The sequence below is a fragment of the Loxodonta africana genome, chromosome 19 (assembly GCF_030014295.1).
Source record: "Loxodonta africana isolate mLoxAfr1 chromosome 19, mLoxAfr1.hap2, whole genome shotgun sequence".
In the NCBI taxonomy this organism is placed as follows: domain Eukaryota; kingdom Metazoa; phylum Chordata; class Mammalia; order Proboscidea; family Elephantidae; genus Loxodonta; species Loxodonta africana.
The window spans coordinates 18,014,757-18,030,089 of record NC_087360.1 but is presented as its reverse complement, the minus strand read 5'-3'; the positions used below and the strand labels follow the sequence as shown (position 1 = coordinate 18,030,089).

Genomic DNA, 15,333 nt, shown 5'->3' with positions numbered 1-15,333 from the left:
TTTATTGCAGTTGAGAGGATGGAAGAGAAGAAAGGAGGAATATCCAAAACACTGGAAAATATGAACATGGCTGAAGAGCAGGGAGACGGAAGAGTAAGAAGGGCAGGAGAGACCAGAGGAAAATAAGAGAATGCTAAAGTTCTTTCCCTGTGTTGGGAAAAGATGTGAATATAAGTTCAATAAATTGACAGGAAAAAGCAAACGTAAGAACTGGTTGGAGTTAGAGGTAACCAGCAGAAGAATAAAATTAGAATGCATGATTTTAAAAAACAAGAAAAAATCAGTGTATCCAATCAAAGGGAGAAAAAGAAGAATGAAATAAGTCAAGCAAAAAAGAACAAATACTATACAAGACCACTATTATAAAAACTCAAGAAAAGGTTTACGCAGAGGGAAAAAAAAAACAATCTTTGATGGTTATGAGGGAGGGGAAATCACTAGATAGTAAACAAGTGTTAACTTTGGTGAAGGGAAAGACAACACACAAAACAGGGGAAGTCAGCACACCTTGACCAAGGCAAAGTCACAGAAGCTTCCTAGACACATCCAAACACCTTAAGGGACTGAGTTACTGGGGCTGAGGGCTGGAGACCAAGGTCGCAGGGACATCTAGGTCAACTGGCATAACATAGCTCAGAAAGAAAATGTTTTACATCCTACTTCGGTGAGTAGCATCTGGGTCCTAAAAGCTTGCGAGTGGCCATCAAAGATACATCTATTGGTCCCAGCACATTTGGAGCAAAGGAGAATGAAGAAAACCAAAGACACAAAGAAAATATTACTCCAAAGGATTAACGGACCACATGAACCAGAGCCTCCACCAGCCTGAGCCGAGAAGAACTAGATGGTACCCAGCTACTACCACCAACTGCTCTGACAGGGACCACAACAGAGGGTCCCAGACATAGTGGGAGAAAAACGTAGAGCAAAATTCAGATTCACAAAAAAAAAAAAAACAAAAAAAAAACAGACTTACTGGGCTGACAGTGATGGGAAGAACCCGCAAAACTATGGGCCCCAGACACCCTGCTAACTCAGAACTGAAGCCACTCCTGAAGTCCACCTTCCACCCAAAGATTAGACATGCCTATAAAACAATTACACACGTCCAATCAAGTATTCGAGACCAAATGTGCGACAGCTACCCAAAACCAAACATGAGAAGGCAGGAAGGAACAGGAAAACTGGACAAATGGACATGGGGAACCCAGGGTGGAAAGGGAAAGGGGAGAGTGCTGATAAAATGTAGGGATTGTAAGCAATGTCACAAAACATTTACGTATAAATTTTTGAATGAGAAACTAATTTGCACTGTAAACTTTCACCCAAAGCACAATAAAATTTAAAAAAAAAAACACTCAAAGAACAAAGAGATTTATATACTGGTAAAATGGAACAACAGACTTAAATGAATAAAAATGTACCCTTAAAATGACCTCAAAATAGAGCAACAGCAGACAGAGTATAAAGACACAGATGAATCAAAAAGTTGCAGATTTTAACATAGTCCTTTTAGAAACAAAGCAAGCCAAACAAAACCAAACCCAGTGCTGTCGAGTCGATTCCGACTCATAGCGACCTATAGGACAGAGTAGAACTGCCCCACAGAGTTTCCAAGGAGCACCTGGTGGATTCGAACTGCCGACCCTTTGGTTAGCAGCGGTAGCACCTAACCACTACGCCACCAGGGTTTCCCAAAGCAGGCAAAAAAAAAAGTATAAATATATACAAGATTGTTGTTATTATTACTTACCATAGAGTCAGCCCCTGACTCAGGGCGACCCCAGTGTTACAGAGTAGAACTGTTCCATAGGGTTCTCTTGGCTTAATCTTTATGGATACAGCTTGCCAGGCCTTTCTTCCACAAAACTGCTGGGTGGGTTTGAACTGCCAACCTTTAGGGTAACAGATGATTGCAAACTGCTTGCACCACCCAGGATCCTATATAGAAGATTAGAATAATACAATTAAAATTAGCTTGAATATAAGTATAAAATTTTATTACCAACGGTCAGAGACAATATATTATTTTTAAGCACCTATGGCATATTTACAAAAATTGACTAAAAAGTTAGTAAAAAATGTACTAATCCCCAAAGGATAAATTCGAAAGAATCAATGTCACACAAGTTGTTATCTGTATATAAGTCAATACAACTATAAATCAATTTTTAAAATCTTTAAAAAAAATTACACACCTGGAAAATAGTGACTCCTAGGTTAAAAACAAAATCATAAGGGAAATTTACAAAATTTAAAACTGAATAACATTTTTTTTTTTAAGGCCAAACTTTGTGGGACATGGGTAGCTAGTTCATAAAGGGAAATTTATAGCCTTAGAAACATTTATCAGGAAGCAAAACATTTTATAAACAATGATCTAAGTATTCAATGCAACTGGTTAGGAAAAAGCAAGAATAAGGCAGAAATCAATAAACTAGCAAGGGGGAGGGATGGAGGAAGAAGAGCCTGTTCTTAAATAAATAAAATAGACAAGCTCCTGACAAAACTGATCAAAGCAGGACAGAGGATGCAAATGAAATCCAGAATGAAAAGACACAGAAATACATGATTCTTTAAACATTGTAAACCAGGAGGCGGAACCAACACGGAGCTATAGACAGAAGCACCATGCTGTCCCTCCACAGCAAAGACCCAAAACACTAAGTGAAACAGAGACAAACAATCCTGGAGCCCTGAGCATCAAATAAAGAGGTAACAAAGTGAAGAGGCGGAGCCAAGATGGCAGAATAGACAGACCCTTCCGGCGAGCCCTCTTACAACAAAGACCTGAAAAAACAAGTGAAATGAGTATGTTTATGACAAGCTAGGAGCCCTGAACATCAAAGACAAGCTTAGAAAACGGACTGAGGGGTAGTGGGAGGAAGAGACAGTTCGGAAGCGGAGAGGAGTTACCGGACCTGAATTGCGGGGAGCCCTCAGGTACCATTCCCAGAGCAGCGGCTGCGGGCTAGTACTAACGTTCAGCCTCAGTTTCCTCAAGGAGAAGCAGCCAGCCACACAGCCTCCTTAGACCTCTGGAACCGGAGAAGAACAGCACTCTCCACAAAAGCTAAGTACTTGCCTATGTTTTACAGTGCCCTCCCCCTCTCCCAAGCCAGCTTCAGCGGCTGACTTCCCTGGGCCTGAGATAGGCCCTGCTGAGCACCTAGAGCCATCCTCCCGGCCTTGGAGAAGGAATACATTTGCAACTGAGGGAAAAGATAATTTGCCAGCTCCACTAACTGGGGGAGCTCAGGACAGAAGCGGCTCCTGTCCAGGCATAAACAATCCATGGACTTTGAGTACCATTCCCCTCTGCATGGAACTGTGTGGGCCTATTTCAGGAGAATAGGCCCCTGTTGGCAGACTCCAACCATTTCAGTTATGCGGCGGAGAGGTGGGTGTTTGATGTTTGACATTGCTTTGCCTATTAAACAGAGTCCTCACCTACCCATATCAGGGGCCTAAGGACTGGTGGCTCCACTCAGGTCACCCAGCCATCCACAACAGGAGTCCAAGGATAACTGGTACCTCCCAGTCTTTACAACCAAAAACATTGGGTGCCCATGGTCCATTGGCAGAGCCCACCCACCTGCACACTCTAGGGAACAGGGACACATTTTCCTCAGAGACATGTGGGGGAAGATTCTCAGCCCTCTGACTTGTTCAGAGTGTGACCCCCTGCTGCAACCAGATACCAGTATATACTCAATCACCCCTGCCACTCTAATACTGTAGGACAGAGCCTGTACCACATACTTGATAATCAGCTACCTGGACACCTGAGCTGAATTCATGCAAGAAAAGTGAATGGACTCCTAGACTGGTATACCTGATGATAGCTGTAGCCATCTGTGGACAGAACATGAGAGCTCCAAAGGTGAAAATAATCAAGCTAGCTTACTCAAGCAACCCATCTGAGCATATCAAAACAAAACAAGTAGCTACGACACAGTAAGCAAACATAAAATAAACTGATACAATAACTTATAGATGGCTCGGAGACAAAAGTCAATATCTAGTCATATAAAGAAACAGACCATGATCACCTCAACAACCTCTCAAAACAAAGAATCAAGGGATCTTCTAGATGAAAGTGCCTTCCTGGAATTACCACAGGCAGAATACAAAAGATTAATATATAGAACCCTTCAAGACATCAGGAAGGAAATGAGGCAATATGCAGAACAAGCCAAGGAACACACAGATAAAGCAATTGAAGAAATTAAGAAGATTATTCAGGAACATAGTGAAAAATTAAATAAGCTGGAAAAATCCAGACAGACAGCAATCAGAAATTCAGAAGGTTAACAATAAAATTACAGAAGTAGACAACTCAATAGAAAGTCAGAGGAGCAGAACTGAGCAAGTGGAAGGCAGAATTTCTGAACTTGAAGGTAAAGCAATTGGCACTAATATATTTGAAGAAAAATCAGATAAAAGATTTAAAAAAATGAAGAAACCTTAAGAATCATGTGGGACTCTATCAAGAGAAATAACCGACGAGTGATTGGAGAACCAGAATAGGGAGGGATAAGAGAAAATACAGAGAGAATTGTTGATGATTTGATGGCAGAAAACTTTCCTGATATCGTGAAAGATGAAAAGATAACTATCCAAGATGCTCATCAAACTCCACATAAGGTAGATTTTAAAAGACAGTCACGAAGATGTATTATAATAAAACTTGCCAAAACCAAAAATAAAGAGAGAATTTTAAGAGCAGCTAGGGATAAACAAAAAGGCACCTACAAAGGAGAGTCAATAAGAATAAGCTCGGACTACTCGGCAGAAACCATGCAGGCAAGAAGGCAATGGGATGACTTATTTAAAAAACTGAAGGAAAAAAATTGCCAACCAAGAATCATATATCCAGCAAAACTGTCTCTTAAATATGAAGGTGAAATTAAGACATTTCCGGATAAACAGAAGTTGAGGGAATTCGTAAAAACCAAACCAAAACTACAAGAAATACTAAAGGGAGTTCTTTGGTTAGGAAATCAGTAATATCAGGTATCAACCCAAGACTAGAACACTGGGCAGAGCAATCAGAAGTCAACCCAGATAGGGAAATCACAAAAAATAAATCAAGACAAAAAAATGCTCAAAACAGGGAAACAGCGATGTTATTATGTAAAAGAAGACAACACTAAAACAGTAAAGAGGGACTAAGAAATGCAGTCATATATCTTCCACATGGAAAGGAGATAACTATCCTACACATCAAAATAAAATACAAGGAAAAACTAGAGACTCAGCAGAAACAAAATCAACAACAATGAATATGAGGAAAGGACAATATATAAAGATAATTTACTCAGCACATAAAATTAAGTGGGAAAAAGAAACGGTCAACAATACACAAAAAAAGACATCAAAATGATAGCACTAAATTCATACCTATCTGTAATTAATGCTGAATGTAAATGGACTAAATGCACCAATAAAGAGACAGAGAATAGCAAAATGGATTTAAAAACACAATCCGTCTACATGCTGCTTACAAGAGACACACCTTAGGCTTAGAGACACAAACAAACTAAAACTCAAAGGATGGAAAAAATACATCAAGCAAACAACAATAAAAAAAAACAGGAGAGGCAATATTAATTTCTGACAAAATAGACTTTAAAGCTAAATTCATCATAAAGGATAAAAAAGGACACTATATAACGATTAAAGGCACAATATACCAAGAAGATATAACCATATTAAATATTTATGCACCCAATGACAGGACTGCAAGATACGTAAAACAAACTCTATCAGCATTAAAAAGTGAGATAGACAGCTCCGCAATGATAGTAGGAGACTTCAACATATCACTTTCGGTGAAGGTCAGGACATCCAGAAAGAAGCTTGATAAAGACACGAAAGATCTAAATGCCTAAATCAACCAACTTGACCTCCTAGACATATACAGAACACTCCACCCATTAGCAGCCAAGTATATTTTCTTTTCCAGTGCACATGGAACATTCTCTAGAATAGACCACATATTAGGTCCTAAAGCAAGCCTTAGCAGAATCCAAAACACTGAAATATTACAAAGCATCTTCTCTGACCATAAGGCCATAAAAGTAGAAATCAATAACAGAAAAAGCAGGGAAAAGAAATCAAACACTTGGAAACTGAACAATACCCTGCTCAAAAATGACTGGACTATAAAAGACATTAAGGATGGAATAAAGAAATTCATAGAATCCAATGAGAATGAAAACACTTCCTATCAGAACTTTGGGACACAGTGAAAGGGGTGCTCAGAAGTCAATTTATATCAATAAATGCACACATACAAAAAGAAGAAAGGGCCAAAATCAAAGAATTATCCCTAAAACTCGAACAAATAGAGAGCAACAAAAGAAACCCTCGGACACCAGAAGAAAACAAATAATAAAAATTAGAGCAGAGTTAAATGAAATAGAAAACAGAAAAACAATAGAAAGAATTAACAAGACCAAAAGCTGGTTCTTTGAAAAAATGAACAAAATTGATAAACCATCGGCCAAACTGACAAAAGAAAAACAGGAGAGGAAGTAAATAACCCCAATAAGAAATGAGATGGGCAATATCACGACAGACCCAACTGAAATTAAAAGAATCATATCAGATTACTATGAAAAATTGTACTCTAACAAATTTGAAAACCTAGAAGAAATGGATGGATTCCTAGAAACACACTACCTTCCTAAACCAACACAAACAGAGGTAGAACAACTAAATAGATCTATAGCAAAAGAAGAGATTGAAAAGGTAATTTTAAAAACTCCCAACAAAAAAAAGCCCTGGCCTGGACGGCTTCACAGCAGAGTTCTACCAAACTTTCAGAGAAGAGTTAACACCACTACTACTAAAGGCATTTCAGAGCATAGAAAAGGACGGAATACTCCCAAACTCATTCTATGAAGCCACCATATCCCTGATACCAAAACCAGGTAACGACACCACAAAAAAAAGAAAATTACAGACCTATATCCCTCATGAACTTAGACGCAAAAATCCTCAACAAAATTCTAGCCAATAGAATTCAACAACATAGCAAAAAAATAATTCACCATAACCAAGTGGGATTCATACCAGGTATCCAGGGATGGTTCAACATTAGAAAAACAATTAATGTAATCCATCATATAAATAAAAGACAAGAATCACATGATTTTATCAATTGATGCAGAAAAGGTAGTTGACAAAGTTCAACACCCATTCATGATAAAAACTCTCAGCAAAATAGGAATAGAAGGAAAATTCTTCAACATAATAAAGGGCATTTATACAAAGCCAACAGCCAACACTGGCCTAAATGCAGAGAGTCTGAAAGCATTCCCCTTGAGAATGGGAACCAGGCAAGGATGCCCTTTATCACCACTCTTATTCGACATTGTGCTGAAGGTCCTAGCCAGAGCAATTAGGCTAGATAAAGAAATAAAGGGCATCCAAATTGGTAACAGAGAAGTAAAAGTATCTCTGTTTGCAGATGACATGATCTTATACACAGAAAACCCTAAAGAGTCCTCAAGAAAACTACTGAAACTAATAGAAGAGTTCAGCAGAGCACTGGGATACAAGATAAACATAGAAAAATCAATCGGATTCTTCTACACCAACAAAAAGAACATCAAAGAGGAAACCACCAAATCACTACCATTTACAGTAGCCCCCAAGAAGATAAAATACTTGGGAATGAATTTTACCAGAGATGTAAAAGACTTATACAAAGAAAACTACAAAACACTTCTGCAAGAAACCAAAAGAGACCTTGTTTTTTTTTTTTTCCTTTTTGCTTTTCTTCATTTCTTGATTTCTTGTCTCTCTCTACTAACCTTCTTTTCCTGTCTCCTGAATACCTGGTGCTGTCTTCCATCTCCACCCCTTCTAGATAGGCTGTGCCTCAAGGCCTGGGATCTACTTCCTTCATCACCAGTGGGATCCCTGGGGGCATTTCTTTTTTTTTTTTTCTTCTTTTTCTTTTTCTTCATTTCTCGGTTGCTTGTCTTTCCACTCCAATGGTAGGCTCCTTTAGTACTTTTTTTTTCTTTTTGTCTCCTGTTTCTCTCTCCTTTCTTCTTTCCCATACCCAATTTAGCTCCACACATCACAACCTACCCCCTCATCTGCACCATGCACTGAATATCGCACCCCCCGAGAAGCACAGGCATGGCCTACCAGAACCTGCCCTGTCCTGACCCCCGACTCATGTTGTTAGCCACAGTACATGCCACAAACAACCCACCATAGGCCCTCCCCTTCTGCTAGATCTGCCCTGCTGCACCATAGATGAGCGACTGGTCTTGACCATTGCATGAGAAGGTGAAAGTATTGTGCCCATAGATGAGCAAACAACAAAGAACACACAATCTGCCTGCTCAGGCATAAGCAAATAAAACAAAAAACAGGACAAAAAAAATCTACAATCAATAAGTGAAGGAAATAATTACTGAATATCTCGAAGACAGTAGACAATATCAAAACATATTAAAAAACAGGACAGGGTGGTTCCAGTAAGCATCCAAAATAAAACACCAGATGACTTTCCAGTAGAATAAAAGGCACTGGAGCTACCCGATAGGGAATTCAAATCTCTAATATTCAGAGCTATCCAATAAAAAAAAAAAAAATAGTTGAAAAAAAAGTGGACAAAAATGAGGAAAAAATAGATATATTCATAGAGAAGGCAGACAAATTCATGAAAAATATAGATAAAACAATGCAAGAATTCAGGAAACTAATACAGAAACAAAATGTTGAAATAAATTCACAACTGGAAATCATACAAAAACAACCATTAAAAACCCAAAAGATAAATAATAAGATTTCAGAAATGGACAATGTCATAGAAGGTCTGAGGAGCAAGTTTGAAACAATGGAAGACAGGATCAGAGAAATTGAAAACAAATACTTGGATATCACTTTGTTTAAGGAAAACTCAGAAAAAAGAACAAAGAAGCCCTGAGAATGATATGGGATACAGTCAAAACCAAAAATTTGTGAGTTATCAGAGTTCTAGAACAGGGGAAGAAAATGGAAAACACAGAAAGGATCATTGAAGAATTGCTGACAGAAAACTTCCCTAATACAACAGATGAAAAGCTGGCCATCCAAGATGCTCAATGAATCCCCAAAGGTTAGACCCCAAAAGAAAATCACCAAGGCATATCATAATCACACTTGCTAAAACCAAAGACGAAAGAATCCTGAGAGCCGCTTGAGAAAAATGAAAAGTCACATACAGAGGGGAAACAATAAGACTAAACTCTGATTACTCTACAGAAACCATGTAGGTAAGAAGGCAATGGGATGACATATATAAAACCTTGAAAGAAAAAAATTGCCAACCAAGAATAATATATCCTGCAAAACTCTCCTTCAAATATGATGGTGAAATTAGGACATTTCCAGATAAACAGAAATTAAGGAAATATGTAAAAACAAGCCAAACTTACAATAATTATTAAAGGGAGTCCTTTGGTTTGAGAACAAACAACATCAGACGACAGTCTGAATTTTGGACCAAAGATCACACCAGCCAGACACCAATCTAGGAAATGAACTCTCAAGGACTATTCAAAACCAAAAGATCTACAACAGGGAAACTGAGAGGTTAATCTGTAAATGATGACAATGTCAGAACAATAAAAGAGGGAATAAATGGTGTAGAGCTTTCTAATGGAGAGGAAGGCAAGGTGATACCAAGTAATAATACGCTGGTTCAAACAAGGAAGATAAGGGTAAGTTTCCAGGCAACCACAAAGGAAGTAACAAACCTACTCATCAAAACAAAGAAGAAAAACATAAAGTCTCAGTAAAAACCAAACCTACAAAAACAAAAGAAACGAAAAAAAAAATCCACAAGCAAAAGGAATTCATCATGGAAGAGTACGCAGAACAAAGAAAATTTCAGCACCACAAAAAGACAGTAATAAACTCACACTTATCAATAATTACACTGAATGTAAATGGTCTAAATGTACCCATAAAGAGAGAGTGACAGAATGGATTTAAAAAAAAAAAAGGGGGGTCCATCAATATGCTGTCCACAAGAGACACACCTTAGAAACAAAGACATAAATTTATTAAAAAATCAAAGGATGGAAAAGATACATCAAGCAAACAGCTACCAAAAAAGAGCAGGAGTGGCAATACTAATCTCAGGTAAAGTGGACTTTAAAACAAAATCCACCATAAAAGACAAAGAAGGACAGTATATAATGATGACAGGGATGATCCTTCACGAAGACATAACCATAATAAATATCTACGCACCCAATGAAAGTGCTCCAAAATACATAAAACAAACTCTAACAGCACTGGAAAAAGAAATTGACAGTTCCACAATAATAGTAGGACACTTCAACACACCACTCTCAGTAAAGAACAGAACATCTAGAAACTCAACAAAGATACAGGAGATCTAAAGGACACAGTCAGTCAACTTGAATTCACAGACATACATAGAACACTCCACCCAACAGCTGAAAAGTATACATTCTTTTCCAACACAGATGGAACATTCTCCAGGATAGACCACGTCTTAGGTCACAAAGCAACCCTCAACAAAATCCAAAATATTGAGATGATACAAAGTATCCTCTCTGATTACAACACCATCAAAGTAAAAATTAACAGTAGGAAGAGCAAAGAAAATAAATCAATTACATGGAAACTGAATAACACCCTGCTTAAAAACCACTGGATAGTAGAAGAAATCAGGGATGGAATAAAAAAATTCCTAGAGTCAAATGAGAATGAAAAAACATCACACCAAAACCTTTGGGACACAGCAAAGGCAGTGTTCAGAGGTGAATTTATAGCAATAGATCCCAGACCCAGTGCCGTTGAGTTGATTCTGACTCATAGCAATAGATACACACATCAAAAAGAAGAAAGGGACAAAAATCAAAACATTGGCTACACAACTCAAACAAGTAGAAAGAGAAGAGCAAAAGAAGCTCAGAGCCACCAGAAAAAGGAAATAATAAAGATCAGAACAGAAATAAATAAAATAGAGAAGAGAAGAACAATAGAATCAACAAACCAAAAGTTGGTTCTTTGAAAGGATCAACAAAATTGACAAACCACCAGCCAAATTGACAGAAGAAAAACAGGACAGGACTCAAATAACCCAAATAAGAAATGAAATGGGGGACATTACAACAGACCCAACTGAAATAAAAAGGATCATAACAGAGTACTATGAAAAACTGTACTCCAACAAATGTGAAAACCTAGAGGAAATGGACAAATTTCCAGAGACACATTACCTGCCCAAACTAACACAAAATGATGTTGAAAATTTGAACAGACCCATAACAAGAGAAGAGATTGAAAAGGTAATTTAAAAAAACTACCACCAACAACAACACTAAAAAACCCCTGGGCCAGATGGCTTCACTGGAGAATTCTACCAAACATTCAGAGAAGTGCTTACGCCAGTACTACTCAAACTATTTCAGAGCATAGAAAAGGAAGGGATACTTTTGGATTCATTCTATGAAGCCAGCACAACCCTGATACCAAAACTAGGCAAAGATACCACACATACACAAAAAAGAAAATTACAGACCAATATCTCTCATGAACACAGATGCAAAAATTCTCAACAAAATTCTAACCAATAGAATTCAGCACCATATCAAAAAAAATAATACAACATGACCAAGTAGAATTCATACCAGCTATGCAAGGATGGTTCAACATTAGAAAATCAATGAACGTAATCGCAACCTAAATTATAAAAAAAAAAAAAAACACGTGATCATCACAATCTATGCAGAAAAAAGCATTCAACAAAGTCCGAACACCTATTCCTGATAAAAACTCTCAACAAAATAGGTATAGAAGGGAAATTTCTCAACATAATAAAGGGCATCTATACAAAACCAACAGCCAACATGATTCTTAATGGAGAGAGGCTGAAAACATTCCCCTTGAGAACAGGAACAAAACAAGGATGCCCTTTATCACCACTCCTATTTAACATTGTGCTGGAAGTGCTAGCTAGAGCAATAAGGCAAGCAAACGAAATAAGGGGCACAACAATTCTGGAAAACGATATGGTGCTTCCTTAAAAAGCTAGAAATAGAAATACCATATCATCCAGCAATCCCACTCCTAGGAATATATCCTAGAGAAATAAGCACTGTCACACGAATAGACATACCCATGTTCATTGCAAGATTGTTCACAATAGCAAAAAGATGGAAACAACCTAGATGCCCATCAACAGATGAATGGATAAACAAACTATGGTACATATACACAATGGAGTACTACGCAATGATAAAGAACAATGAAGAATCGGAGAAGCATCTCATAGCATGGATGAATCTGGTGGGCATTATGCTGAGTGAAATAAGTCAATCACAAAAGGAAAAATATTGCATGAGACCACTACCGTAAAAATTTATGAAAAGGTGTACACACAAAAAGAAACAATCTTCGATGGTTATGATGGAGGGGAGGGGTGGGGATGGAAAAACACTAAACAGACAATAGATGAGTGGTAACTTCGGTGCAGGATAAGACAGTACACAATACTGGGGAAGCCAGCACAACATGTATAAGGCAAGGTCAAGGAAGCTCCATAGGCTCATCCAAAAACTCCCTGGGGGGAACAAATTGCTGGGCTGAGGGCTGTGGGGACCAAGATCTCAGGGAACATCTAGCTCAATTGGCATAACATAGTTTATAGAGAACATGTTCTACTTTCTACTTTGGTGAGTAGCATCTGGGGCCTTGAAAGCCTGTGAGCGGCCATCTAAGATACCCACTGGTCTCACCCCTTTGGGAGCAAGGGAGAATGAAGAAAACTAAAGACACAAGGAAAGATTAGTCCAAATGGACTAATGGACCACAACTACCACAGCCGCCACCAGACTGAGTCCAGTACAACTAGATGGTGCCCGGCTACCACCACTGACTGCTCTGACTGGTCTGACAGGGATCACAATAGAGGGACTGGTACAGAGCTGGAGAAAAAATGTAGAACAAGATTCTAACTCACAAACACACAAAAGAGACCAGATTTACCAGTCTGACAGAGATTGGAGAAACCCCAAGAGTATGGCCCCCGGACACCCTTTTAGCTCAGTAATGAAGTCACTCCTGAGGTTCGCCCTACAGCCAAAGATTAGACAGGCCTATAAAACAAAACAAAACAAGATTAAAAGGGCAAACTAGCCCAGAGGCAAGGATGAGAAGTCAAGAGAGGACAGGAAAGCTTGTAACAGAGAACCCAAGGTCGAGAAGGGGAGAGTGTTGACATGTCATGGGGTTGGCAACCAATGTCACAAAACAGTATGTGCATTACTTATTTAATGAGAAACTAGTTTGCTCTGTAAACCTTCATCTAAAGTATAATAAAAAAAATTTTTTAATAAAATGTAAGCTATTAAAGATCGTGATTTCAATAGAGAGGTACGTTTGTGGATAGGATAACATAACACACATGTTAGTTCTCCCCCAAATTATTCTACAAATGAAATCCAATCTCCATAAAATACCTCAACTGGGTTTTTTTAAAAGAATGTAACTGATTGTAAAATATATATGGAAAAATAAAGGCCTACAAATAGTTACAGCAATCTTGAAGTAGAAAAGCAGTAAGGAGAGACCTACCCTATTAGATATTAAGCCAAAATACAAAGCCACTGTAATTAAAACAGGATAGTGCGAGAATAGTAAATGACTCTTTTCAAAAGAGCAAGCAAGGGAACAGAATAAAGAGATCAGGAGTCGTAAGTATTTATAATTGAAAACTTGATAAATTTGCCATAAAACAATAAGGAAAGGATGAATTGGTTTTTGAATTGTGTTAGAAAAACCGTTAGTTTTTAGAGGTTTATTTATACTCTCTTGACTCGACGGCAGTGGGTTTGGTTTTGGTTTTTTTTCTTCATGGAGAAAATAAAGCTGGGCCTTCCATCATCCACAAGGGTGGACTCCAGATGAATTACAGAGTTGTGAGGCACAATTATAAAGGTTAATAAAAGAAAATATAGGATAAAAAGTCTTCATGATGTAAGGATAAAGACTTTTTTAACATGTTCCCGAAAGGACAAAATAATGATGGAATTGACTATATCAAAATTCAGGAGTTCTACAATAGGAGGAAAATGAAGAACAGGATTTCAGATTCTCATGGACTCTAGACTTTCTGGAGCCATAGAGGCTGGATGAACCCCTGAAACTATTGTCCTGAGATCGTCTTTAAACCTTAAACCAAAAATATCCCCTCAAGTCTGCTTTAAACCAAACAAGAGTTTAGCTTAATTAGTAAAGAATGCCTGCCTTGAGCACTGTGCTCTTTTAAAGAACAATTTATATGGATCAAATTGACAATATCAACTTGAAAGATAAGATAGGAAACTAAGGGTCAGTGAGCTTATGTTAATGGAGGAGAAGCAACTAGGCAAAGAATGGTTGCACAACTTGAAGAATGCAATAAATGTCACTGAATTGTACATACAGAAATTGTTGAAATGGTGTATGCTCTTCTGTGTATATTTTCAACAATAAAAATAAATTTTAAAAAGTCTCAGGAGTTCTATTCCACAAAGATCCTATGAACAAATTAACAGAGATCACAGACCAAAAGTAGATGCCTGCGGTGTCTAAACTCAAGGAGAGTTGTTAATGTCTAAGACTCTTCTGCTCACCAGGAGAAAGGCATTGAGGAGAAAAAATAGGTCAAGGATATGAAAAAAGAAATTCAGATAATTCAGAAAGAGAACCAATAAACAAACACTTGAAAAATATGCTCAGACATCCTTGGGAACTAAGAAAATACAAAATCAACTCAGGAGATATTTTCCACCATCAGACTGACAAAAATTAGATGCCCGATGCTGTCTGTGTCAGGAAAGATGCAGGAAACGGTACCTGCCAGAGCACTGGCGGGAACAGAAACTAGAGAGCAATCTGGCAGACTTGGTGGCACAACGGTTAGTAGCTCGGCTGTTAACCGTAAGGTCAGCGGTTCAAACCCACCAGCCACTCTGCAGGAGAAAGCTGTGAGGGTCTGCTTCTGTAAAGACCACGATCTTGGAAACCCTATGGTTCAGTTCTACCCTGTCCTGTAGAGTCGCTTTAGGTAGGAATCGATTTGACGGCAATGGGGTTGGTTTGTTTGGTTTTGGCTCAAAAATTTTCTAAACAGCTGAATGTTTAAAAGCTGTTAAAAAAAGAATGAGTTGCACTGGGAAGTGGCAAATTTTTGTCTGTGGTGATGGGAAAACTGGCATTGACCAAGGGAAAAGGGTTGCTATGAGTTGGAATTGACTGACGGCAACAGGTTTTTTTTTATTTTTAAGGGAAATGGTTATACAGCCAGAC

General features: G+C 38.1%; 1 long non-coding RNA gene across 1 annotated transcript in view; it reads right to left on the bottom strand.

The window, feature by feature from the left end:
- Positions 1-15,333, bottom strand: part of LOC104846791 (uncharacterized) — a 55,320-nt gene that overhangs the window by 38,211 nt on the left and 1,776 nt on the right. The window lies entirely within an intron of this gene.